The following is a 27004-nucleotide window of genomic DNA, read 5'->3' on the forward strand; positions in this document are numbered from 1 at the left end:
AATGCCATAAATTATACCTTATAGAAACATCACACTTTTCCTGTTCAAAGCTGTTGCAGGTGTGGTGAAAGACAATCTTTTACATATTGTCCTAGATACTTAAGATATTTGACCCCTCAGAATGGAACATTCATAAATGTTCAAAAGTTTTGAAAGTAAAGAGATAATAACATTCAAAATAATTATTATAGCACATTAAAATAATTGTTAAAATGTTCTTTTAGCATAAGATGAGAACACTAAATCTTAAGAGAACAGGAAACTCTCATTCTAAATATAAAAATCCAAGCCCACTGTCAAGGCTCCAGCCTTGATTCAGAAGGATTCCGTAGGAGAGGTTACAACTTCTTATAGGATTGTAGGCTGTAAACCTTTTAGGAAGAGGCTCTGATCTTTCTCCCAGAGTGTCTGTTGGGTTTAAGCCACTGACCTCGCAGCTGGCAGCCCTACTTGTTACCCACCAGAACACCACAGCTCCAATTTCCAAATATACACACTATAAATTATGTGTATTGATATATTTTTACTATGTTAGAAAATACCACAAAGCTCAGTGGTTTAAAGAGAGCTTTTTTGCATTATTTCATAATTTGACTACGTGGTTCTTCGGGCCTAAGTTCTGTAAACTAGTTGTAGATCTACAATGATTTCATGCACATTTCTATGGCTGTAGCAACTATGACGAGAATAGTTGTCTCACCTGAGATAGCTCTTCCCACAAGGTCTCCCTCTCTAGAAAGCCTAGATTTGTCTAAATGGTCTTTCAGGGTTAACATCATTAGGAACACAAAAAAGAACTTTCCTAGTTTTTGCTTGTACCACTGTAACCTAAGCAAGTCACATAGCTAAATCCATATTCAAATGGTGAAAAATTAAACTATTCTTCTGATGGAAAGAACTCAAAAGTTATACGACAAAATTGCATGCATACAGTGAGAAAAATTAGCATTGCATATTCTCACCTTTAATAACAAAATACATGTTTTCAACATTTATTTTACTGTATATGAATGATAATTTTATTTAATTATAAGTATTATTTATGTAATGGCTACATGACACTTAATAGTAAAACATGAAAAGTCTTCCACAAGGACAGTAACACAATGAGAATGAGTTTTTAATTATTCCTTTAGACTACTGAGTTGAAGTTCTAGTCAATCAACAAGAAAGGCAGCATAAATAGGAAGATATTTATTTAATTTATAGGCATAACATATCATTATCTTATTATAGCTTACATAGCCTTAACTGCATGTTTTTTTAGATTTTCTATTATATATTCATGTTTGTCATATGTTCCTAATTTTATTTGCATAATTGCTATAATATTTTCAAGTGTATAATAAAGTCTCTGTCATACATGAATGTCAGCTTGACTTGAAATAATATTCTTAGAGACTGATAATTTTAAAGGTTAAATAGAAATATTAAATAACAAAGCCCATAATGTGTGATGCATTTTTATGATGAGGGAGTTAAATAGATCAGCCAGAGGCTGAGAGAGTTTCAGAATAAATAAGATTCTTACATAGCAAGCATGTAGAAACATCCAGTATAATATTTAAGAGCATGACAAGAAATATGAAAAGGAGAGGTTATCTACATGAATCATTTACTCCTCCCTCAAGTACTCTGAAATTCAATATAATGTGTTACAGAACTCACAAATTGTCAAGGAAATCACTCATGTGGTGTTGGAGACTGGTGTGATAGGTAGGCTTATTGTACCAACTTGGCCAATAGGAGCATGTGGGATTAATAAGGTTGCAGTTTGATTAGAAGGCAAAGAGATAAATGGTTCAGCAAGCCCTGTGCCCTTCTCTCTTGTCCTCTGGTGATCAGACCACTGTGCTGCTGTTTCAGCTAGTTCTCTGCCTCTACTTGTGAGCTACACTACCTGTGGGACAGCCAATCCATGGAACATGGAACGTGTCGCTAGAGCTTGAGGTTCCGTTGAGACCTGCTCTGCCTTACTGCTAGTGTATACCTTGCTTGAACTTGAGGCTGTCGGATCCTGTTGTCTTGCTTTGCTTGTGCTCAAAATCCCATCTGGGCCTGCTTCACTAAACTCCTGATCTGCTGACTGTTGATGACCCACCCTGCTGTTTGTTGCCTGTGGCCAGACTGCCAGCATTTCCCTAGTCAGCTGTCTGCTTCCTTGACATGGACTTCCAGTATATTAACTGTTCCATGGAAGTGAGTTGCACTGGGCCCTCTGTACTGCTGTGTGGACCAATCAGCTGTTATATTCCTTCATGCTGTATCTATCTGAGTTAGTTAGTTTATTGTGCCAATCTGGCCGATAAATACATGTGGGGTTAATTGAAGGGCAGAGGGATAAGTGGCTAGGTGAGCCTCACCTTTCTAGTTCTCAGGTCTCTTGCTTTGTGATGGTCAGACCAAGGTGCAGCTGCCTTAGCCAGTTTCCTGCTTCAGCTGGCAAGGCTCACTTCCTGCAAGACATCCCTGAGGATAAGCCACATGGACTAACCCCAATTCATCCCTGGGTGCTATAGCCGTGTGGAGACCCCTGCCAGTGCTGAGACACTTGCATGCTCACTGATTTGACTTTCATCCTGCAGCCAGCATCATTACATCTGTTTGGTGAGATAGAGGAGGACTTTGTGGATTGGTGTCGGACATATGGGTTAATGTTGGACTTGTGGGCTTGGGCAGCATTGGGTTGGGATGTTTTCTTGATGCGCACTTAAACTTTAAATAAAACTCTCTCTTATTCATGAGTTTCGGTGGGTTTGTCTCTCTGAATGTACCCAGACTAGCACACTAGCTATCTCTATATCCATATCCATATCCCTGTGTATTAGTCTGAGTAAACTAGAGAAACACATCCACAGAAACTCATATATGAGTAAGAGAGAATTTTATATAAAGGATAAGTATACATTAAGAAAGCATCCCAACCCAGTACACTTCAAGTACATAAATCCGACTTAGCCGATATATCTGACACCGGTCTACAAAGTCCTCCTCAAACTCACAAAACTCACACAAAGATGCCTAATGCTGGAGGATCATAGGCCAGTGAATAGAAAGTCTTTGAATCAAGTTGCAGTGTAAGCAGCTCAGTGCCGGCTGGTCTCTCCACATGGATTCTCCATCACCCAGGGCTGCATCAGGGTAAGTCCATGTGGCTTCTCCTCAGGGATGTCTCACAGGAAGTGACCTTGCCAGCTAAGGCAGCCACACACTGGTCCGACCATAGAGAATAAGAGACCAGAGAACTAGAAAGGGGAGGCTCACTGAGTCATTTATCTCTCCACACTTCAATTAATCCCACATGTGTTTATTGGACAGATTGACACAATAAACCTTATATAACTCACTATATGTCATCTATCTATATAGCTATATCTATAAAATCATAAGTGTCCTGGCTTTTTTTCTCTAGAGAACCCTGTCTCACATACTGGCAAGTCACAAATCCATGGTTTAGGGAACGAGCTGGATGATTCCCTTGACTCATATAGTTGCAGCAACTAATGGGCTCAAATTTGTGGGTCAGATGTCATGGTGCTGGATCATAAGGCTGTGGAAACTGTAAAATTAGGTCAAAATGGACTTTTGGTTCAAGTTCTAAGAACTGAGGGTCAGGTGATGATGAGCTAGCTGCAAGATGCAAAGCAAAAACTTTTTATTTTTTTAAAAGTCATTTTATTGTGGAGCCCTTACTGACCTTATAACAATCCATAATTCAATTATATCTAGCACACTTGTACGTATGTTGCCATCATTATTTCCAAAATATTTTCTTTCAACTTGAGCCCTTGGTATCAGCTCCCCTTTTTTCCATTCCCTCCACAACCCTCCCACCTTCATGAATCCTTGATCAATTATTTATTATTATTGTTACTTTGTATCTTACACTGTCCATTGGCCCCCCCTCACCCACATTTCTATTATTCATTCCTGTTGGGGGTGGTATTTATCCAACCTTGTGATTTATCCATACATATCGGATGCCGACCATAGACTCGAGAAAATACCCCTTTACTTGAACAAACTGTACTGGGCTGTTAAGGGCTAAGGGTGGTTTCTTAAGTCACATCCTCTAGAAGAGTAGTGACTGAAGATTCATCACACTCTCCTCTTCCCTTATTAACATAGACAACTTACTCCTAAACAGAACTATAACCGTAATCAGGTATAGAGGCTAGAATTTACAACATATGATTTATAACTAAACGGAGAGCAACAAAAGAGAAGATGACTGCATTATTTATATCTGCTAAATTATATTATTAAATAATTTCCAGGTCATTGCAAACCATGACTCAAACAAGTTGATATATAGTTAGCCCATACACCCATACACCTTGTTTATATTATCAGAACACTATCCAATCAGTAGGTGGGACACAAGTACCATATTTGCATAACCCCCTATCCCTGCCAACTCACTATTTCTGTCACCTCACTCAGTTCGTTGTGACCTAGTCAATGCTCACTCATAGTGACTCCCCCCACACTCCATGGGTTTCCAAGCTGGTAAATGTTTACATTTATAGAAAGCCCAATATTTCTCCCTAAGAGCTGGTGGCTTTGAACTGCCAACTATGCAGATTGTAGCCAAACACATAACCATTACACTAGCAGGGCTCCTGAGACAATCAGTAGAAATGCTATAGTAACTGATTAATTACAGGATACTATTGAACAAGGATTACATGAACTTCTTTTGTGAAGTTAAATAAGAAATGAAAAAATATTCTGGCCAATGTTATGATTAAAATCCCGATTAAAGCCTTTTACAGAAGATGAAAATCAAAAAAAATTATAATATGACAGGAACCTGGTGCTTTGAAAGGTTGAAATAAAGTTCAACATTGCATTACATAGTTAAAAGAACAAAGCAATAGTCGAAATATTGATCTTCAGATAACTTCAAATTCAGGAAGTAATCTCTGATATCACCAACTGAGAAATGTTACTTCAATTATTATGAGTCTCAGGTTTCTAATCTATAAAAAGAGATCATAACAACTACTTCATGGTAATGTTATAAAGAATATATATAACCTTAGATTTGATGACATGATGATAATAAGTATGAAGTACCTAGCAATGGCTGAAAAAATATGAATATAAATGATGGTAGTGTAAGAATGGATTGAGGCAATATCAGACTTCCTGTGAGTCAAGCTCCACATCAGCCCAAGGTTTAGTACTGAACTCAGACATGACTCCACTCTCCAACCTTCTTTACCAATTCTGACACCAACTATCCCTTTCCAGGAACTCGCTACTCCTCCGCTGGATTTGATAATCCATTGCAGTACCCACACTGAACTCACAGACCATACTCATGATTATAGGGTTTATTAGAGAAATTAACAAGTGCAAAATTAATTCATTTTAGAAAGATTAGTACTAGGTTAATCTCAGTGAATTGGAGGTTAGAAATGTCTAATTTTCCATAATTGTATACCACTTCATTGATATCAATTACTACCTCTTTGCTCAATATTCACTCTCATATCCCAGGGTTCTGCAATTCACTGCGGTGTCTGAATTCATAAACTCCCAGGGAAGCAACTCATGTGGTTGTATAATAAATTCAGATATTCATCTGAAGCAGAGTTTCCCCAAATGTGTGATACTACCCTCTAAGGGGCTCTGGAATTATTCAGGGAGCCCCAAAATGCAGATGCCTACATTGTTGGGGTGAGGGATTCCAACACTCGAAAGGTTCCTCAGGAGTGACTTTGCAATTGTGGAAAATATTAAAGACAGACAGACAGACAGCAAGACACATGGTTTCCTTTTCCCTATGTCAGAACCTAGAGAGTGAGTGCATTTTCCAATGGGTATGCTCATATAATAAGGCTTAACAGATAATTCAAAAGGCATATACACCATTCAGCAAATATATAACATAATCAATGGGCAATATAATAAGCAGGTAACAAAATAAACAAGCAAGGAGGTGAGTTAGCATCTTGACATAGTGCTAGTTGCCCTGGAATGTCCTGAGCCCTCCCCAGCAATAATAATCTCTGATCGGTGTCAGCAAGTGATGTGAAAGCAGAATTTCTACATTTTTAAAAAGATCATTTTATTGAGGGTTCTTACAGCTCTTATAACAATCAATACATCAATTGTATGCAGCATATTTGTGCATGTTGCCATCATTATTATCTAGACATTTAGTTTCTATTGAGCCCTGATGCAAGCTCCTCTTTTATCCCCCCCTCCCATAACCCTTTGATGAATTATAAATTATTATTATTTTCACATCTTACACTGATCGCTGTCATGAACTCTTATTTGTACCAGTGTACTTGCTCTGGTCCAGTCAGAACTGAAAGGCATGAATGACTATGTGCATGATAATGGGGGTTGAGGAAGCCTCAAAGAACCAGAGGAAGAGTGTGTGTTTCATGGGAGCTATAATGCACTTTAGTTGACTCATCCCTTTCTGGTAACCCTACTGGGAGGGGATGTCCCATTGTCTACACATGGGTTTTGGGTCTTTGCTCAGGCCCCCCTTATTCTTAACAATATATTTTGTTTGTTTGTTTTGTGTTTTATGATGCCTGTTATCTGATCCTGTAGACACCTTATGATTGCACAGGCTGGTGTGCTTCTTCCATGTGGGGTTGTTGCCTCTCTTCTAGATGGCTGCTTGTTCAACTTCTAGCCTTTAAGATCCCAGATGCTATATCTTGTGATAGCTGGGCACCATCAGTTTTCTTCACCACATTTGCTTATGCACCCATTTTGTCTTGGGCGATCTTGTCGTGCGGGTAAGCATCACAGAATGCCAGATGCAGTTAGAAGAAAGTGTTCTTGTATTGAGGATGGGCTTGAACAAAGGTCTAAGGTCCATCCATTACCTCAATGCATTGCCATAAAAGTATATGTACATAGGTCAATACATCTATGTGTATGAATTAATATATTTATATATGTACACAGTTAAGTTTATACCTTTATCCATAACTTTGTTTCCTAGATCTTTCCTCTGTATCCTTTTTATCTTCCTCCTGCCCCACCATCACGCTCACCTTCTTCTGCCCCTTAGTAATTTCTCTCAGCTAGATAGCTGTTGCTCCAACACCCCCAGGATCTCTACATCCTCCTCATTGTTGATCTTAATTCTATGGTTGTTCCCCTGTCTATGGCATTGTTTGCTCACCATTCCTGTCCCCTGCCGCCTTCTCCCCCAAGTCCCTCAGAAAACTTTGGTCCCACTGCTCTCCACGCCTCTCTCTGAGGGCTTGCTTCCTATGCCTATCTTACGAAGGTAGGCATACCTACAATAACACAGAAAAACGATTGACTAAAAAGGGAAAAAATAAAAATAACTAGCAAAAAAATAAAAGCCCCACAAAGCAACTATAGTTCAGATCTATCTCCCCACCAATCCGGGGGTGTTGGGGTTCCAGGAACTTCCCCTCCTAGATTGATGTCATTTGCGGCTCCTCAGGGGGTTTGTGGCTTGACTTTGCTCCCATTGCTGATCTGTTGTGTTCTTTTCTTGGTTTGCCCCACTGTGGGGGGTTCAGTCAGACTTATGCCTGCTGTGTATCCCCAGTATTGTGCTTTGTTGTAGCATGCTCCAGTGAGGGGACATCATGTCTTCAGCTGTCCGGGGCCCTACAGTTAGTTCTCTCCATGCCTTAGCAGCTCTGTGCAGAGACGTAGTCCATAAGTCTTGGTATATTGATATAGGGTCTAGACCCACACTCTTCCCTTTTTCTTCTTGGTTTGCTTCTGTGTGGGTATGGCAGGCTGGCCACTCTCCCGGACCTGTAGGTTTAGTGTGGTCCTCTGTAGCATGTACTTCTAGGGAGGGGATCTGTTTAGAGGATCTGTTTAGTACATTTTAAGGGGGGTTGGCTATAGAACCTAATTGCTCTTATCTACAGATTACCTTCAGGCATAGTGAAGTAGTCAGATACAGGGATGATTAATCTATTAAGGTAGCTCCTTTACTATTGCTCCTTAATGGTGGGCTATAGCAGGGGGCATATTATTGGACCCGAAGAACCTGTATTTAAAAACATTTCCCTGGGGGACAGACAAAAGAAAAGGGGGTGAAGGGAGACGCCGGATAGGGCAAGATATGACAAAATAATAATCTATAAATGATCAAGGGTTCATGAGGGAAGGGGAGCGGAGAGGGAGGGGGGAAAAAGAGGACCTGATGCAAAGGGCTTAAGTGGAAATAAAATGCTTTGAAAATGATGAGGGAAAGGAATGTACAGATGTGCTTTATACAATTGATGTATGTATATATATGGATTGTGATAAGAGTTGTATGGGCCCCTAATAACATGTTTAAAAAAATAAAATAAAAACATTTTTATCTCAAAACAATGGTTGTTGTTTTGTTTTGTTTTTTCTTAATTGGGGAGAGTTTGCCATACCCATGGACCTAGAAATAAAGTAAAAAGCTCTGTTTCTGTTTACCACATATTACACGAGTTTTTCTTGCTCGGAGCTACTGAATTATTTGTATTTTGAAAAGGGTGTGGTAGACTAAGTTTTCAAAGCTCTGATGCATGGATGCATAGGATTCTCCTCATTCACATAAAATCAAGTTGCTATTTCAGAAAGTTATGGAAGCTGGGGAAACAGTTCAGGCAATAGTCTACCAAGAACCTCGGGTCAAGCAGTGCCAAATCAGATGCAGGATCCAAAGCAAGAGACAGAACTTTTCCTGAGTTGCTCAGCACAGCTATGGAGGCCCAAAATGTTTGGATGCGAAAGAAGTTCTCATTTGCTTAGATAAGCAAAGGAGTGCCTTCAGTTGCCAAGAGGACACATTGTAATAGAGCGGTGGCTTTTTTCTCGTGGTTTCAAAAGATTAGGTAAAGGACATGCTAATCACACTCGTTCACATGTTATATAGGAAGTCAGTTCCACACCTGACTTCCTAGTTTTCTCAATTAAGCAGAAAGTTGATGATTTACCCATTAGGGACCAACTTAAATAATAAATTAGTTCTTATTTTATCATAGACAGAAAAGATGGCAGACTACCCCCCTAATAAAACTAAATGTGGTGATTTGAGTCAGACCTTCTTGCTAGGCAAAGATTCAAAAGATACCTCATCTTAATAAATCCTCAGTAGCATAACAAATAACTCACTCCAAAAAGAGACTGTAATCACAGATTTAAAGGTTTGGACTTATATTGCAAAATAACAGCTTATGGATAGAAGGACCATATTAAATAATTAAGTACACCAAAACCTGGTATGATCCAGGATCAGCAATGCTCAGGATAATGGTCTTCTAGTCAGGAGTTTCTTTTCAGTTATATCCATGGGCATACCTTTCTCTGGTCTATGGACTCTCGAGCACATGGTCCCTAGGCATCTATCCTGCTGTGGTAAGTACTAGAAAGATAGGTTCTCAGCTGTAGCTCCCTGGGTAATAAAACTTACCTCTCCTTGATTATGATCCTGAAGACGCCACTCCAAAAGTGAGCTCCTGCCCGCATGCATACAACTTTCCTGGCTTCCAGAGACGGAAAGCCCACTGCTAACATTCTATTTCTTATTCTGGCTCTCGGTTCTTCTGTCCACTCTTCTCCACCACGTCTTTGGTTCATAATCCTCTGTTTTCTGTATCAAGGAGGCTCAATGTGTAGGATACATGAGGTTCAGGGAACATGTAAGAATCCTGCCCTTCTTTGTTGATGTTGCTGAGATCTTCCATTCCTACTTCAGAGATGGATCAGTCTAAACCTAGTTTATTGGGAAAACTTGCCAATAACTTCACTAAAATTTTATATACCTTAATTCTATGACCATGTCTAATCATTTGGTGGGACTTACAAATACAATGGGCAGAAGAGCAATAGCACATCATCTGAACAAAAGTAAGTAACATTATTAATCTGTAATCTTTCAGACGGGGGAGAAGTAAATTTATATGAAAACATTCCATTATCTTTCCCCCCTCATTTCCTCATGACTATTTTGAAACCCGTTTTATATACTAATAACAGAATACTAGTATATAATATAAGACTGGGAAGGCCATAATAATTTGATTATGTTGAGCATATTACTAAAACTTATATTTAGAAAATATATCTACAGGTCAAAATTAGAATCTCAGTATGGTAATATACTTTATAATTAAAAACTCCTGAGGATCAAATATCATACAATATCTGAAAACACTTAGAAAATTATAAAGTGATAATTAAATACACTGGATGAATAGGTACTCAATTCTCATTAAGTTAAGAACCAAGTAAATTAACAGATGAGAGAACAGCTGTAGTAGCTGAAAATAATACAATTTTGAACATAGATCTTAAAATAAAAAAATATATTTAAAAGAAGTAGTTCAAAAGAAAGGGAGAAGGCAATTTTAGTTTTAAAGGAGTTTAGGGACTTTTTGTACATTTATCAAAACTAAATTAAGCTTTCTTAAATACAAAGGGAGCTTTCTTCTATAACATTTGACATATGCATATACTAGTAACATTAACCATAATAATAAAATGAGTGAAATTATTTATTACCTCAATTTTTTTTCTGCCAAGTTTATTTTCCTTTTATTTTCTTTCCCACTTCTACCACCTTCTTGTGGTAGAACTGTATGAGTGTTCTATGATGTATAGTAAGTTGAAAGGTTTAGACTTTTTTAGAAAAGAATCATACAACATTTACTCTTTTTTGATATGGCTTCTTTTAGTCAGCCTTGTTATTTTAAGAACCTTCACATTGCAACACGTAATATTACTTTATTATTTTTTGTTATGGAGTTGCATTCCAAAACATGGGATAAACTATTAAATATTCTTCATCTCTTCATCCATTGATAGGTGATTTAGGCTGGGTTCTCTAGATAAGCAAAATCAGGGAAACTTTTTTATAACGAATTTTATGACAAGAGTTTATTCATATTTTTTGTAGAAATCAACATATCCAAGTCAAAACTTCTCCTGATTCCAGAAGCTTCTAGGACTGATAAACCCAGGATCTATAGGAAAGTCACAGACTGGGAACCACAGAGGGAAATGAATTGAAGGTCAGCAGCCAGTCCTGTGGATGCAGAGGCACATGCATCCATGGGTGGCAGGCCAAATACCAGGCTGTGGAGCACTCCAGGAGCAGCAGGAAAGTTGGCAAGCTGCTGGATCAAGTTCAAAGAACTGTAAATCTATAACCCAGTGTAGGGGAAAGGCTGTTTGCTCCTTAGGGAAATGGGACAGGACCACATGGGTTCAAGGTCTGTGGGACATTCTGACTAGGCCTCAACCAGGGAGCCTATGAAGCAGCGGCTGGCTTGTTCCCTGGCAAGCTGCAGAAGTGCAGCTGTCTGCAAACTCATCAGTGATTTAATGTCCCCAACCTTGTATTCTCCCCTATCTGTGGACAACTTTGTTGATTTTTTAATTCTTCTTTGTATAACCTCAAAGAACTGTCCGTTGTCTTCTGTGTAACCTGTCGAGCGGTGCAGACTATGTGCAGAGAGAGTATTTAAACCTGTGTCAAATCAAGTTCCTGACCTTGAAGTGTGTATGCTGCAGACTCCTGCACCTTTTTATCTTACCTGTAAGCTTTCTCTTTGCATATCATGCCTCTCTTGAACAAGAACCTGAGAGATTTGGAAGATAAGAGATGGTCTTTATTATCTCACAACCCAAATGCAGGTTCCAGAAACATGCAATGAATGAAAGCTTTCCCACAGTGATCACTTATCTTGGAACCAGGCCATAGCCCCAGAATGCACTCACTCACTACCATCCAGTGGATTCGTACTCTTGGAAACCCCAAAAAAGCAAGACAGAACTGTCCTTGGGGATTTCTGAGACTATAACTCTTTACGGGAATAAAACACTTCTTTCTCCTGCAGACCAGGCTGGTGGTTTTGAAGTACTGACTCTGTGGTTAGCACCTCTCCTATAAGCACACTAGAGATCAAATTTCTCCATATTCTCACCAAATACTTGGTATGGTCAATCTTTTAAATCTAACTCTTCTAATAGGTATTGTTAGCTGCTGTCAAGTATTGAACTATTCCATAGGAATTTGAAGGTTATGACCATTCAGCAACAGATGACCCAGTCTATCTCCAAGGCATATCTGAATGGTTAGAACTATTAATCTTTTAACTCATGGTTGAACTTTGAACTGTTTGTATTCAGAGAGTTTGAAAAATTATTATGAAATCTATTATTTTTTGTCACACTCGAAAAGTAGATGATCTGAATTTACACTTCTCCAAAGAAGAAACAGATGGTCACTAAGTTAATGAAAAGATGTTCAAAATCATTAGTCATTAGAAAAATCAGAGCAGTAATGAGATATACCATACATTCATTAGGATGGTTAAATCATGGGATAGTTAAATTACCTTCTAATAAAGAATTTAAGATAAATTTTGAAACTATGCACCATTTGCTTCTTTGAGGACAAGTAATTTAAAAATATCTTCTTCCTAGTCTGTCATCATATATATATATAAATGGTTTCTCTTCATGGGATATTATTAAAACACACCTTAGAAAAATTTAAATACTCACTATCCTTCATTTTATGGCCATTAACATATACTACTTTGATGATTAATGAGCAAGATACAAGCTCATTTGTCGGATTTAAATACTGTAAAATTGCTATACACACTATTTTTAAGTAGATGATTCCATTTAATATGAGATATTATTATCTGTGCCCTAGTGCTGCAGTGATTAAAGTGCTCAGCTGTTTGACACCACATTATTTTTTCATAAGAGAAAGATTTGGCAGTAAATTTCTGCAAAGCTTTCCAACCTTGGAGACCCCATGGGGCAATTTTACACTAAATGGTAATGGGTTTGGATTTTCTTATTATACTTTTGTTTTTATAATTATTCTTAATAATACCTTTTTGCACAGTGACATTTTTTTGCAAGTGTGGCAATTCAATTTTCATCCCCCTGTGAAGGGATATCCCATTGTTTATAGATGGGCTTTGGGTCGCTGCTTTGATCTCCCTCGGTTTCAACAATATGGTCTCTTTGTTTGATTTGGGTTTTTCTGATGCATGTTACATAGGCCCAGTGACACCTCATGATCACACAGGCTGTTTTGCTTCTTCCATGTGAGCTTGTTGCTTCTCAGCTAGATGGCTGCTTATTTCACATCAAGCCTTTAAGACCCCAAACACTATATCTTTTGATAGTTGGGCACTATACTTTCTTCGCTATATTTGCTTATGCACCCATTTTGTCTTCAGCGATTGTACTAGAAGTCCACTCCTTCACTCTCAATACCCTCAAGTTGAATAAAAGATATTTTGTGTAACAGTTAATTAGCTTAATGATAACATGAAAACATGTTTGTTTGTTTGTTGTTGTAAGATACTGTCGAGCTGGTCTTGATTTATAGCAAACCTATGTAAAAAATAACTAAACACCAACAAACCTACTTCATCCTCACAAATTCTTATCTTCAAGCCCATAGTTGCAGCCACTTCTCAGAGGCTTTCCTCTCTTTGGCCATCTCTCTACTTCACTAAGAGTGATATCCTTCTCCAGAGAAGGATTTCCCCTAGCACAAGCTTTCCTCAATTCTTGTCGTGATGGTCAACTCCATGTTAAGAAGGCAGCTACTCTCAGTCATAATTCGAATGCCTTCTGATGTGAGGAGTTTATCTTCTGGCAGTATCTCTGACAAAAGTGTGCTTCTATTCATGAGGTTATTCACTATCTTACAGTTTCTATGATATCTATAAGACTATCTGTGGCTAATGTCCCTGAAATTGAGAGTCTATCCACTCCTTGTAGTTTGTTCATAGTCTGGAAGCCCTGCTGACACTTGTTCACTTTTTGTGACAAGGTCACAAAATGTGATCTTGCTGGTATTTGAAAATATAAGTGGCATGGCTTCTATAATCACAGCAATACAGAAATCAACTTAATATGACAAACTGATAGACATATGGTGGTGTAAATATTTACGCATATGAAATTGGCACTTCTATTTGTATACTCTCCCTCATCGCAGGAAAAAGTTATGCATAGACCTGGTTATTACCTGGTGCGGTCAATGTTCATTCTCTCAATAATTATTTACTTTACTTCCACAAGTTCCAGGCACTACTTTAGATTTTAAAAGCATAGTCATAAGGACACATGATTCTTGGCCTCTGGGATTTCTTAGGGATTTATTTTTATATGTGTCCATAAAGACATGAAAAATGTATTCATATGAGCAATAAAAGAATCAGATGTCCATATACAAGATAATTTATTAATATAAAATGACATATACATGAAGTCCAACACTACATACTGGGTTCCATCCAGTGACGTGTAACCCTTCATGTCCAAATGTATGTCAGATTTGAGCTGTGCTAGATAAGATTTTCAATGGGTGGTTTTAAGGAAGTTTGTCACCAGCTCATCCTTTACAGGCACCACTAGACAGAGTAAGTGTCCTATGATTTCAGAAAATGCATTCATTGTGGTGTTTAGATAACATTTGAAATCATGCATCATTCTTAGAATTTTTACGCAAGGGACAAAGTTTATTACTAGAAGTAATAAACTCCTTTTTCTGACACTGCTTTCTAGCAAGATTTTACCTAAGGGAACACAGTATTAAATTCTAATATTTTGGTGATGTTTTCATTATTATGTTAGTTATTATAATTTGGGTGCTCATTTTAACCTACCTTTATCAGTCTTAAATAATTTACAATAAATTTTAAAATGATAATGAGGAGGCTATTTGGGACAAAGACCCTGAGGTAGGGGTGTCTGAGTTGGGAGCTTGGTGAGCAATTGTTGAGTTGGGGGTGGGAGGCTCAGGGAGTTCAGGGGTTAAGAAAATGCTTTTAAGTCCCATGGAAACAAGGGCTCTGTCCTAGAAAGTGAGATGGCTCTTCCTGTGGCTCTATTCTGCCTTACCCGCCTGTCTGTGCTGCTGAGCAGCCACATGGCTTGCAGCCAAATATCCTGGTCATGTTAATGAGTGCTGTGTGCACTGTTTGTCCCACCCATGATTTTTAAGTTGCAGTGCAAGCTTCAGCCCTGCTAGTGGACGCTGAGTGGTCTGAGGATCCATGCGGTTTGTCCACATAGCCCACACTGCTCATGGAGTTCATGTCCCTTGACTACAGAACATTGTGCCACCCTGAAGCACATCTGGAGAGAGTGTGAGAGCTTGAGAGGCCTGGCAGATCTGGCAGGCTCGATCAGCACTATCCATGGCATCTGCGTCATCTGTGAGACATGGCTACAGAAAGCTCCACCACTGGCCCACACAACTTATGGACCTGAGCGGACTGTGTATCCAGGCTATGTGGTCCCTGCATCCTGAGATGCTGGCACTGTCCAGTACTTGTGACTACAATTGTTCTTGCCCCTCTTCCGGTGCAACCTGTGCAACCTGATTAGCTTGTGGCTAGAATCCCGGGAAGGCTGAGTTGATTATGCAGCCATTGTAGCCAGCTTTTTGCATCAGTCATTCAATTTGCCCTACTCACAGGGGGCACAAGCACCACCTGCTCCATGTGTCCCCAGCCACCACACCCCAAACCACAGAGATGCAATTGGCATACATGTACGCAGTCAGCCCTATACACAGTGTGTTATAAACCATACATAACATATCACATCCAATAACACTAAAATGCCACTTAAACAGGAACTCACATCAGTAGTCACTACAAGAAAGCAAGAGAAACAAAACACAATATCTGAAGAGGATCTTAACTTTGTGACATATATTGAAGAAGCAGACCTTGAACCACCACGGGAAGAAATTTTCAGAATGTTACTTAGAATCCTACAGGATATGAGGGAATCAATAGACAAGAACGATGAAAAAAATAGAATAGAATCTACATACCGAAGGACTTAATGGGCAATGCAGCAGGGGGAAAAAAAAGTTAAAGGACCTTATGAACAGACTGGAGGAAGTAGAGAATCATATCAGGAACCCACGAAGATAGACAAGTAGAATTCAACAAACATGAAAGACAATGAAACAAGATAATTAAAGACGATGAAGAAACCTGAGAAAAATGAGCAAAGCTTTGTATAGAAACAATATTTGAATAATTGGGATACCAAAGCAGGAGTAACAAAGAAATCATCAGCAAAAATTTCGAGGGAATTTCTGGAAGAAAATTTCTCCTATTTAATAAGAGGATCAGACAATCATCCAGGAAGCAGGAGGACACCAAATAGAATGGATCCCAAGAAAAACACACAAAGGCATAAAGTAGTCAAAATATCCAACTTTGAGGAAAATCATAAGAGAAAATAATTTGAGCAGCTGGAGAAAGAATTGCAGTCATCTATAAAGGTAATCAGATTAGAATATGCTCAGACTTATCAGCAGGGGAGAGAATCAAGTATCATCTTCTAAAAGTTGAAGGAGAATAATTGTAAACCAAGAATCCTCTAGCCCACTAGACTCTTCGTCCAAATAGAGATGTAAGGTTTTCCCAAATAAGGAAAAATTTAGAGACTGTGTTAAAAACAAAATGAAAAAAACAAAGCACTTTCCAACTCACTTTGGACAGAAGACTAACATCCATAGAACACAAGCACAGACCACTGCATAATGTAACACTATCTGGAAGTCATTGCACTGAGAGCAATGTGCATGACTTCTTTGACCCAGTGATAAAAGAAGACAAGAATGAATGAATTCCTCCCCCCACCTACACAACACACATCTAAGGAGGGAGGTAGGAAAATATCTATCACAAATAAGATGACAGCAACGAACCCAGATTTATATGTAATTACTCTGCAATCAATGATCTGAACTTACCCATTAAACAACAAAGACAAGCAGACTGGATTAGGAAATAAAACCCAATCTGTTTTCTGAAAGAGACACATCCCAAACTCACAGACAAAATCAGTTTGAGCATCAAAAGATGGAATAAAGTATATCAAGTAAATGACAATCTAAAAAAAACCAGGCATTGAAATTCTAATCTCAGACCAAACCAATCTCAAAGTGCAGGATATAACAAGAGATAAATATGGACACCACATAATGCTTAAGGGACTAGTAGACCAAGAGCCAGTGGGCATATTAAACATATACGTACCCAATGAGAGATCCATGAGATTGGTATATCAGAGCCTTCAAAAGATGAAATGGAACAACTAGGATTAAAATAATGAGAATGTTGATAACAATGGGAGATATGTAGCCACTGTTACTGAATGGTATGTTAGGAATTGCTGAATGTGAACCTGCTTGCTATGTATACTTTCACCAAAAGACTATTGCATTTTAAAATATTTAAATATTTAATATTTTATACTTTAACCAAATATAAAAATAAAATAAAAATAAACTATAGCACACCTGAAAAAAAAATAAATCACAAGATTGACAATCATAGAAGGGAATTTACATACACTACTCTCTAAGAAAGACTGATCAGTGGGAAAGAAACTCAACAAGGAAGCCACAGGCAATTCAACCTGATAGGTATATTCAGAGCTCCCCACCCAACTACAAAAAAATAAAAAACAAAAACCTAAAAAAATCACATTCTTTTCAAGTGACCATGGCATGTATTCAAAAATAGACTACATGTTAGGACACAAGTCAAGCTTGTGTAAATTCAAACATATAGTGGTCACACAGAATTCCTTCTCAGACCACTAAACCATAAAGCTGCAAATCGAAAAAAGAAAGATTTTTTTTTTAAAGAGTAAACACTTGGAGGAAGAAAAACTTCTTTAAGAAGCGTGAGTATGGGCCCAAATTAAAGATGAAAATAGGAACTTTCTAGAAACCTATGAGAATGAAAATACAACATACAAAATCTACGGGATGCAGCAAAGGCAGTCTTCAGAGGATGCTTGATAGTGATAAGTGGACATATGAAGAAATAGAGTCTTATGGTAGATAACCTCTTACAAAACTTCAGCAATTGAAACAGAGTCAATAGAATAATCCTACTAATAGCGAAATAAAAGAAATTATAAAAATAAGGGCAGAGATAAATGAGTGGAAAAACAAACCCCCAAACTGGAAAAAAAACAACTCAGTAAAATTAGTTCTTTGAAAGGATTAACAGAATCAACAAACTGTTGGCAAATCTAGCAAAAGACAGGAAGAAGCACACGTCAATATCCAGGTTGAGGGATGAAACAGGGTAGATTACAGTAGACCCCAACAATATACATGGCGGCTAAATAACTTGTGTCTTCAAAAGGCCCAAATTGGAGATGTTATTAGGGAGTTTCTAGAAACTAATGCGAATGAGAATACAACATACCCAACCCTATGAGATACAGCAAAGAAGTTATCAGAGGATACTTGGTAGTGATAAATGCACAGATGAAGAAGGAAGAGAGACTTATGTATGACACCCTATCACAAAACCTTCTGAAGTAAAGAAATTTCTACAATCAGGATGTGGAGATAAATGAGTAGGCCAACTAAAACAATGGAAAATATCAACTCAGTAAAAAGCTGGTTCTTTGAAAGGATTAACGGAGTCAACAAACCTCTATCAAACCTAACAAAAGATAGGAATGAGACAACATCAATATTCATGATGAAGGATGGAACAGAAAATAACAATGTACCCTAATGGAATTAAAAGATCAATTACTCAGTGCTACGAAGGACTGTACTCCAATGAATACAACTTTAAAGACATGAACAAATATCTGGAAAAACAAACCCTACCCCAATTATGTCATATAGATGTCAAGAAAATGAACAGAAAAATACCAAAATAAGAAGTAGATAAGGTTATCAAGGAACTACCAACTTAAAAAAGACACCATGCAGATGGTTTTACAGAAGAATTCTACCATGAATTCAGGAAAGAGCTGACACTAATGCTATAAAAGATCTTCCAGAACATAGAAAAGGACGGTAAACTCCCAAACACATCCTATGAAGCTATTATAGCATGATGCAAAAGGCAGCCAAAGATCCCACAAGAATAGAGAACTACAGGTCAATATCTCTAATGAACACTGATCCTTTAAAAAAATTGTGGGAAATAGAATACAAAAGCATATATAAAAATAATGCATCATGACCAAGTGGGGTTCATTCCAGGGATGTAGGAGGGTTCCACATCCAAAAATCCATCCACATTACTTGTCACATTAACAAGTAAAAGGACAAGAACCACATGGTAATATCAGTAGATGCATAAGAATCATTTGACAACATTCAACACCCATTCGTAATTAAGACACACAGGAAGATCAGACTGGAAGGAAATTACCTCAATATAATTAAAGCTATATATGAAAATCCAACAGCCAATGTCATAAACAATGAAGAAGAGACTAAAACATTCTCACTGAAAAGAGAACCACACAAGGGAGTCCATTGTCCCACTTTTATTCTACATCACCCAGGAGGTTCCAGCTAATAATATAAGGCAATGGAAGGATAATAGAAGTATATGTCCAGGGAAAGAAGTGAAATTATTGTTATCGGCAGATGTTATAATTTTATATATTAATAACCCCAAAGGCTCCACAATAAGAGTGCTGGATACAAGATCAACAAAAAGAAGTCAATTGGATTGCTATATACAACTGATGGGATTACAGAGAAGGAGATCAAGAAGGCAGTACCCTTCACAGTAGCCATGCATAAATCGAAATATCTAAGGATATTTTTTTTAAAAGAGCATGACATATCTGTATGAAGAACTCTATAAAACGTTATTAAAAGAAACCAAAAGGGACCTTCACAAATGAAAGAATATCCCATGTTTATGGATCTGAAGACTCAATATTTTTAAATATGCCAATCCTATCTAATGCTCTGTATAAATTTAACACAATTCTGACATAAATACCAACATCCTTTTTCCAAAGAAATGGAAACACTGACTACCAAATTCATTTGAAAAGGGATGAAGGCCAGAATTGGAAAGAACTCTGCAAAAAGGATAAAATGGGCAGGCTTACATTACCTAATCTTATATTATACAGCCACAGTTGTCAAAACAGCATGGTATTTGTATAATGATAGATACACAGACCAAAGGATAAGAACAGTAAATCCAGAAATAAAACCAGAAGGAAACAGACAACTGATCTTTGATAAAGACCCCCCAAAATGTCAAATGGAACGCAGAGGCCCATGTCAACAAATGGTACTGGAAAAATTGGATATCAACTTGCAGACAAATGAAGCAAGACCTTTACCTCACTCCATACACAGAACAAATACAAAGTGGATCACAGACCTTGAGGTAAAACCCAAAACTACCACGATCATCAATAAGAATATTGGAACAAAGGTAAGAACCTTAGCACAGGGGATACATGGTGTGAGAAGTAAGTTTATTTTGCCAACTTTACCAATAGACATGTGGGTTTAATAACATTGCAGTTTAATTGAAGGGCAAAGTGATAAATGACTCGGCGAGCCTCACCTTTCTGTCTCTTGCTCTTTGATGATCTGACCAGTGTGTGGTTGCCTTAGTTCTCTGCCTCAACTTGTGAGTTACACCACCTGTGGGACACCCAACACACAGACTGTGTCACTAAAGTTTGAGGTTCCTTGAGACCTGCTTAGCCACAATTCCAGTGTATACATCGTTTGCGCTGGGGACTGTTGGTCCCTGTCATCTGGTTGACTGTTGGTGACCTGCCCTGCTGTTGGCTGCCTGTGGCTGAACTGCCTTTATTGCGTTGCAGAAGACTCAGCTGACTGCTTCCTTGACTTGTACTCCACAGCCCTCATGAGTTGAAGGACTGAGCCCTCTGCCCTTCTCTGTGGACTAATTAGATGTTTATTTCATTGTGTCATTGTGTGATGTGATCTCTATTCTATATATATATATATATATATATATATATATATATATATATATATATATATATATATATATATATATATACAATCATAAGTGTCCTGGTTTTGTTCTCTAGAGAACCTTGTCTAGCACATGTGCTATCAGAAATAAAGAAGAATCCACACACAGAAGAAGATAAAATAGATGAGTGGGATCTACTAAAAGTAAAATGCTGTGGGCAACAAAAGATTTCATCAAACGAGAAATAAGAGAGCCCACAGACTAGAAAAACATATTTAGTAGTGACATAAAAAAGACTTATTACTAAAATCTACAGAATCCTGCAAGCTTGCAACAAGAAAATGAATATTCCACGGAGGAGGTGGGCAAAATATTTGAAAAGAATATTCAAAAATGAGGAAAACACAATGGCCAAAAAACATATAAGAAAATGTTCCTGATCATTACCCATCTGGGAAATGCAAATCTAAACCACTGTGAGATACTATCTAACACCCACAAAGATAGCCTATTTCAAGAAATCAGAAAGCAATAACTATTGGAGGGGGTGTGGTGAGCCATGAACCCTCATTCACTGCTGGTGGTCTTGAAGATATACAGAGCCACTGTGGAAAGTGATTTGGTGATACCTAAAACAAACGAAAATCGAGTTACCATAGAACCCAGCATTCCCACTACTGGGCATATACCCAGAAGAAATACCAAAGAGAACACGACCAGACATCTTCTCTCCAGTGTTTGTTGCTGTGCAGTTCCCAATCACGAGACATTGGAAACAGCCTAAATTTTCCATCAATAGATGAATGGATTAAATATTATGATATATACTTAACATGGAATATTATGCATCCCTAAAGAATATTGATGAAGTGATGAAACACCTCATCTCATGGAAAGAGTTGGCGGATATTATGCCAAGTGAAGTTAGCCAAGCATTAAAGATCAAGTACTTCATGAGTCCACTGAGGTAAGCTCAAACAGTAAAAATGGGCAGAACGGAAAATGCACACAACACAAAATTCCTGGGCTGAGGAGCTGATATTCTGCCATTAACCAGACCAAACCCAATGATTCATATGCCATCAAAAACATATTCAGATAGCACTTGTGCTGAAAAGTATCCTACCCCCACCCTCATATGCCTTTAAGGTCCACAGAGGGGCGGGGGGTGGGGGTCAAAATGACAGTATGGGCAGTCAGGGCACTAACCATCAGCAGATGCAGTTCAGGGAGAGCAGCTGATCTGACCCACCCACACAAGGGCAAACCAAGAGGGAAATGCAACATAGCAGTAATGGGAGCAAAGCCTCAAAGTCCCCAAGTTATCCCCCTGATTGTAGACTTCTGACGGGGGGACAGCCCTTGGCACCCCGTCTGAACTGTTGGGGGTTACTCACAAGGGGCGACAATGAAAGTCTAAATGTATGTGTGTGTGGCGGGGGTGGGGGGGAGGCACTAGACTGATCCAGGCTTGACTGCAGGAATAGCAATGGGGACTTTTGGATGCTCACCTTTTAGACATGAATGCTGGAGCCTAAAATGGTGCATGTGTTGTTAGGTAAGCAGGACCCAGGACATATAGTCCTGAAAGAAATGGGGACCGGAGTGATGGCTTATAACAGCTTCTCTCTATTTAATAGAGTTATTTATCGGCTCTGTTTCAGGATCCCTGTTATACTTGTGACTCTGTGTATTCTTCTTTATTTTAATGTTTATCTACACACGACAGGCAGGCTAGGCAATATAACAGAGACAGCAACTGGACCTATGGCTCCTAGGGGCCATGGAGGTTAGGCGGGGTGAGGTGAGGAAAGAGTAGTTTTTCTGGTCATATTTGATCAGTCGAATGGTATCTGAGAGGAATTACTGAGAGGTGAATGATGGGTAAAAATGATAATGGAGCAGGAGGGAAAAAAGAGAAAAAGAAGAATATATATATATATATGTCTGTAAATATATAAATATATGTGTATTTGTTTATATATGTATATATATGCAAATGCAACAACGAAACAGATGGACTGGGCCTTTACTTAAATCCTACCTCAGTACAAGATTGTTTTGTTCTAATAATGGGGGATTGTATGATCCTCACCTTCCTGACATGATAGATGAAGCCAAATGGGCACATAAACAAATGTGGTGAAGAAAGCTGATGGTGCCAGGCTAGTAAAATATATAGCGTCTGGGGTCTTAAAGGCTTGAAGTTAATCAAGTGACCATCTAGAAGGGAAGAAACAAAGCCCACATGGAAGAAGCACACCAGCCTGTGTGATCAAGAGGTGTCAATGAGAAAAGGTATCAGAAGTTCAAAATCAAGCAATCAAATAGATGTGTAGGGGTATGGATGTAGTGAGACCCCAAACCCACCTTCAAGTTATTTGGACGTCCCTTTCAGAAGGGTCACATGAACGGGGTGATAAATCCAGGGTGCGGTACAGCACTGATGAACCATATAACTATCCTCTACTTATTTAATATTTCCTCTCCTTACTATTATGTTTTCAATTGTTTTAACTCAGAAAGCATGTTAGTTTTGTGCATGTTCATATTTTAATTTCGATTGTTTTATACATGAAAGCCAAGAGAGAAAACCCTTCAGAAACAGTAGCAGGACTAATGGTTCCCTGAGGGTACAGAAAGAGAGGGCCGTGGGAAGGGGGGAATAGGGAGCTGACAGCATTGATGACTGTATAACCCCACTCAATGGGCTCAAACACCACAATTGTATGCCAATGGATAGATTGGATGGATAAAATATGGCAAACAAAGCAAACTATTGTCGGTTGGGGGTAGATAAAGGTTCCTGGGTTAAGGTGGGGCATGGAGGGGATAAAGTGGAGCTGATATGGAGTTCAAGAAGAAAGAAAATGTTTTGAAACTGATTGTGGTAGCTATTATATTTTACTGCTTTATGTGATTGTAGTATGCAATGTTATGATATCTGTATGAGATCCCAGTAAAGGGTTTAAAAGAAAAAGAGTTGTCAATAGAAAGGGAAAAAAGTGGTAATGACTCTGAAATGATTTCATATTGCTCCCAACAACAGAATATGCGTGTCTAGGAGAACTTGTTATCCCATGATTTCGAACCAATTATTATGAACAGATCCCTGGATGCCATGAGCTTTCAGTTATTGTTTTAAGAGTGGAATAATACTGGTGGTGCAGTTCTGCTTGGGTGATTGCTCATGGGCCTGAAATTGCGTGGACGAAATGAAGTTAAGTTGGTTAAAAGTAACCTAGATTCATGTAGATAAATATAAGTAATTCCAGGAGGCCATATGAATTATTGGAACTTTTAGAAGATATCACAAATGAGTATATAATTTACTATTGTCTGCTATAATGTTTTCTCTGTTTCTCCTTTCTTTTGTTCTTATACCCCATACATTTGTAGGAAAGAGATAGGAATAATAATTTGGAAGAAAAGAAAAACTGAAATTCTTTGGAAGAAAAATGAAAGATATTGAAAATAATTAGATGGGCAGAAACCAGTGGAAGGATCTCAGCACATGACACTCCGACACATAACGATGACTAAAGACTTTTGGAAAATATAGGTAGGTACTTATATTACAGAATGGTAAAAATATATTGACTTGTCTAACACATTTCTTTGCTTGAGAAAAATTTCATTTACTAAGGTGAGGATGGAGGTTTAACTTAAAAGATATCTCCTAACATCTAAGGTCCTCACCATTGCATTTTGCCAACAATATCTACTATAATATGTATTATAGAAATACATGTTTTTTGAATATTTAAGTAAAATACACTTGAATGGCCATACTTTGTGTTGTTAAGAGTATAAAAGTTTGCAAAATACAGAAATGAATTATAATATCAAAAATATTCATATTAGCATTACTCTATTCTGATTCTATATTGTTTCAAAATCAAAGAAAATAATCATTTAACATATTTCTAGGAATATAAGTGAAATATAAATATGTCAGATAGACTGTTTATAATTTAATGATTCATCTAACCAATAAATCATTCATTTCTTTTTAGCAACAAATATTTACTGAATATCTACTCTATATATGGTAAAAAGTTAAAAAGATTTCCACATAGATTTAGCAGTATGTACTAAAAATAGAAGATAGAAGACTGGAAATAGACTAACTATAATATGTACCTCTGTTATTAGATTTAATAGATTTTGAACATTTTTTGTTTGTATTTTCTTTATTTCCTTAATATTATTTTATGAAATGATTAAATTTATTGACCATAAGATATATAAAAATGAACTGTAAGCATCATCTCTCTTTTTATAGCAAATAACAATTTATGGAGTTGTTTTCTGTCATTAGACAAATGCCATCATAGACATCAATTTTAAGCCTTATGAAAATAGTGAACCAGTGGTTTCAATCCACCTCTATCCAGTCACAAACTATTAATATATCTTTCCATTCTCATGGGAGTCATCCACATAAAGTTCTTCTTTCAATACTTTGAGAATAATCTGGCATGTTTACCCTTTATTCATTACATGTCATGCAGTTTGCTTTGTGATATTCATCTGGGTCTCTTTTGGCTGCAGTAAATTTATTTCAAAATTACATTTCAGATTCATTGAGGTCAGATGCCTTTGGCAGAAAGAACTTTCTCTGGTTTAAAAAAATTCATAAAATAAATTTTGCCATTTTTATGTACAGTGTATATTTGATCCTTGAACAAAATCTGTCATTTGATGTTTTTGCTGTGTGCCATCAGATAAGAACTGCCTCATAAGAATTCCTATGTTTGAACTTTTATGGGAACAGATACATTTGTCATATATTGTACTAAAATCATTTCCTATGCATGACAACATAGATGAAACCCATCAAGGGTTTTCAAGATTATCCTAAATCCAGATATGTCAATTCTCAGAATTGAGGTGACCAATCCAATTCTTAGATGACCTTTTTAATATTGAGTCTTAAAGAATCTGGTTTTCTACACATCACCTTGAAGTCAACCAGTGGTCTAGGTAATTAAGCTCATGAACATTAAGCTTTTTCGAAAGACATAATGATTTGGGGAAACCAAGATACTAAAAGTCAGAATGATAGATAGCTCATAAATTAAATCAGTAATTATTTAAATTGTTCCTCAAGACAATTTTGCATAAACTCCTCCCTAAACAAAATTTTTGCATTAGTTCAGTTACAGCCCCTTTTCATTGTGATACTAATCAACTTTCGTATAAGAATGTGCAGGTTAAATCCTAGCTCCAGCTTAAGAAAAGTAGTTTGTATATCATGGCCCTGCTCATTGCCCTCAGGATGGGAACACAGGAAATATGGCTGCTACAACAGAATGTGGCAAAGAAATTAGATGGTGGCCAGCTATCAGATAAAAGAACATCCAGGGTCTTCAACACCTGTCTCCAAACAAATAGTCATCTAGGTGAGATGTCAACTAAGTCCACATGGAAGAAGCCCACCACCATCAGCCACTGAAGGACTGTAGAGCATAGAAGAGAGGGTACCCAAAAGAACCAGTGCCTATTTGTCTTTTAGATGTGAGGGGGATATTGCATTCCACCAGGTCAGACTTAATCAAGCTTTCTATTTAGAGGTTCTGAAAAGATTGCCGAACAGTGTATAACAAAAAAAGGCCTGATTTGTGGTTGATGGGGGACTCGTTTTGCCACCACGATAAGGCACCTGCTTACACAGTCATCTTAGTGTGCCAGCTTTTTGGCACATAACAGCATGCCTCTTTTGCCCCACACATCTTAATCACCTGACCTCACTCCATGCGAATTCCTTTTGTTTCCACGCATGAAGAGGGACATGAAAGGCCAGTGATAGAAGAGGTGAAGAAAAAAAAAAGGGAGGTGCTATGAACTATCAAAACAGATGAGTTTGAAAAATATTTCCTAGAATGGAATTGCAGATTTGACAAATGTATTAAGTATAATGGAGAGTACTTCAAAGGTGATAAGGTTGCTTCATAAAAAATTTAAACACATAGCTTTGAAAAAAATTTCCATTTTTTGAAGGGTACCCCCTCATAATTGGAAGTTGAAGGAGGGATTGGTATCAGAGACTAAATTAAGAGAATCCGGTTTGCAGAAGGCTATGGAAGAGAGTGGGAGACTTTTTCTTCCTAGAAGATTATATGAAAGGAGCATCTATGTTCCTCTTATTAGGTGCTGTCCTGTCAGTACTTACTCATTGCAAGTCTATGTACAAAAGAAGGAAACGTTGTTCGGTCCTGAGCTACTTTCAAAATTGTTAGGTTTGAGCCTAC

This window comes from Tenrec ecaudatus, chromosome 4 (genome assembly GCF_050624435.1).
Source record: "Tenrec ecaudatus isolate mTenEca1 chromosome 4, mTenEca1.hap1, whole genome shotgun sequence".
Classification (NCBI taxonomy): domain Eukaryota; kingdom Metazoa; phylum Chordata; class Mammalia; order Afrosoricida; family Tenrecidae; genus Tenrec; species Tenrec ecaudatus.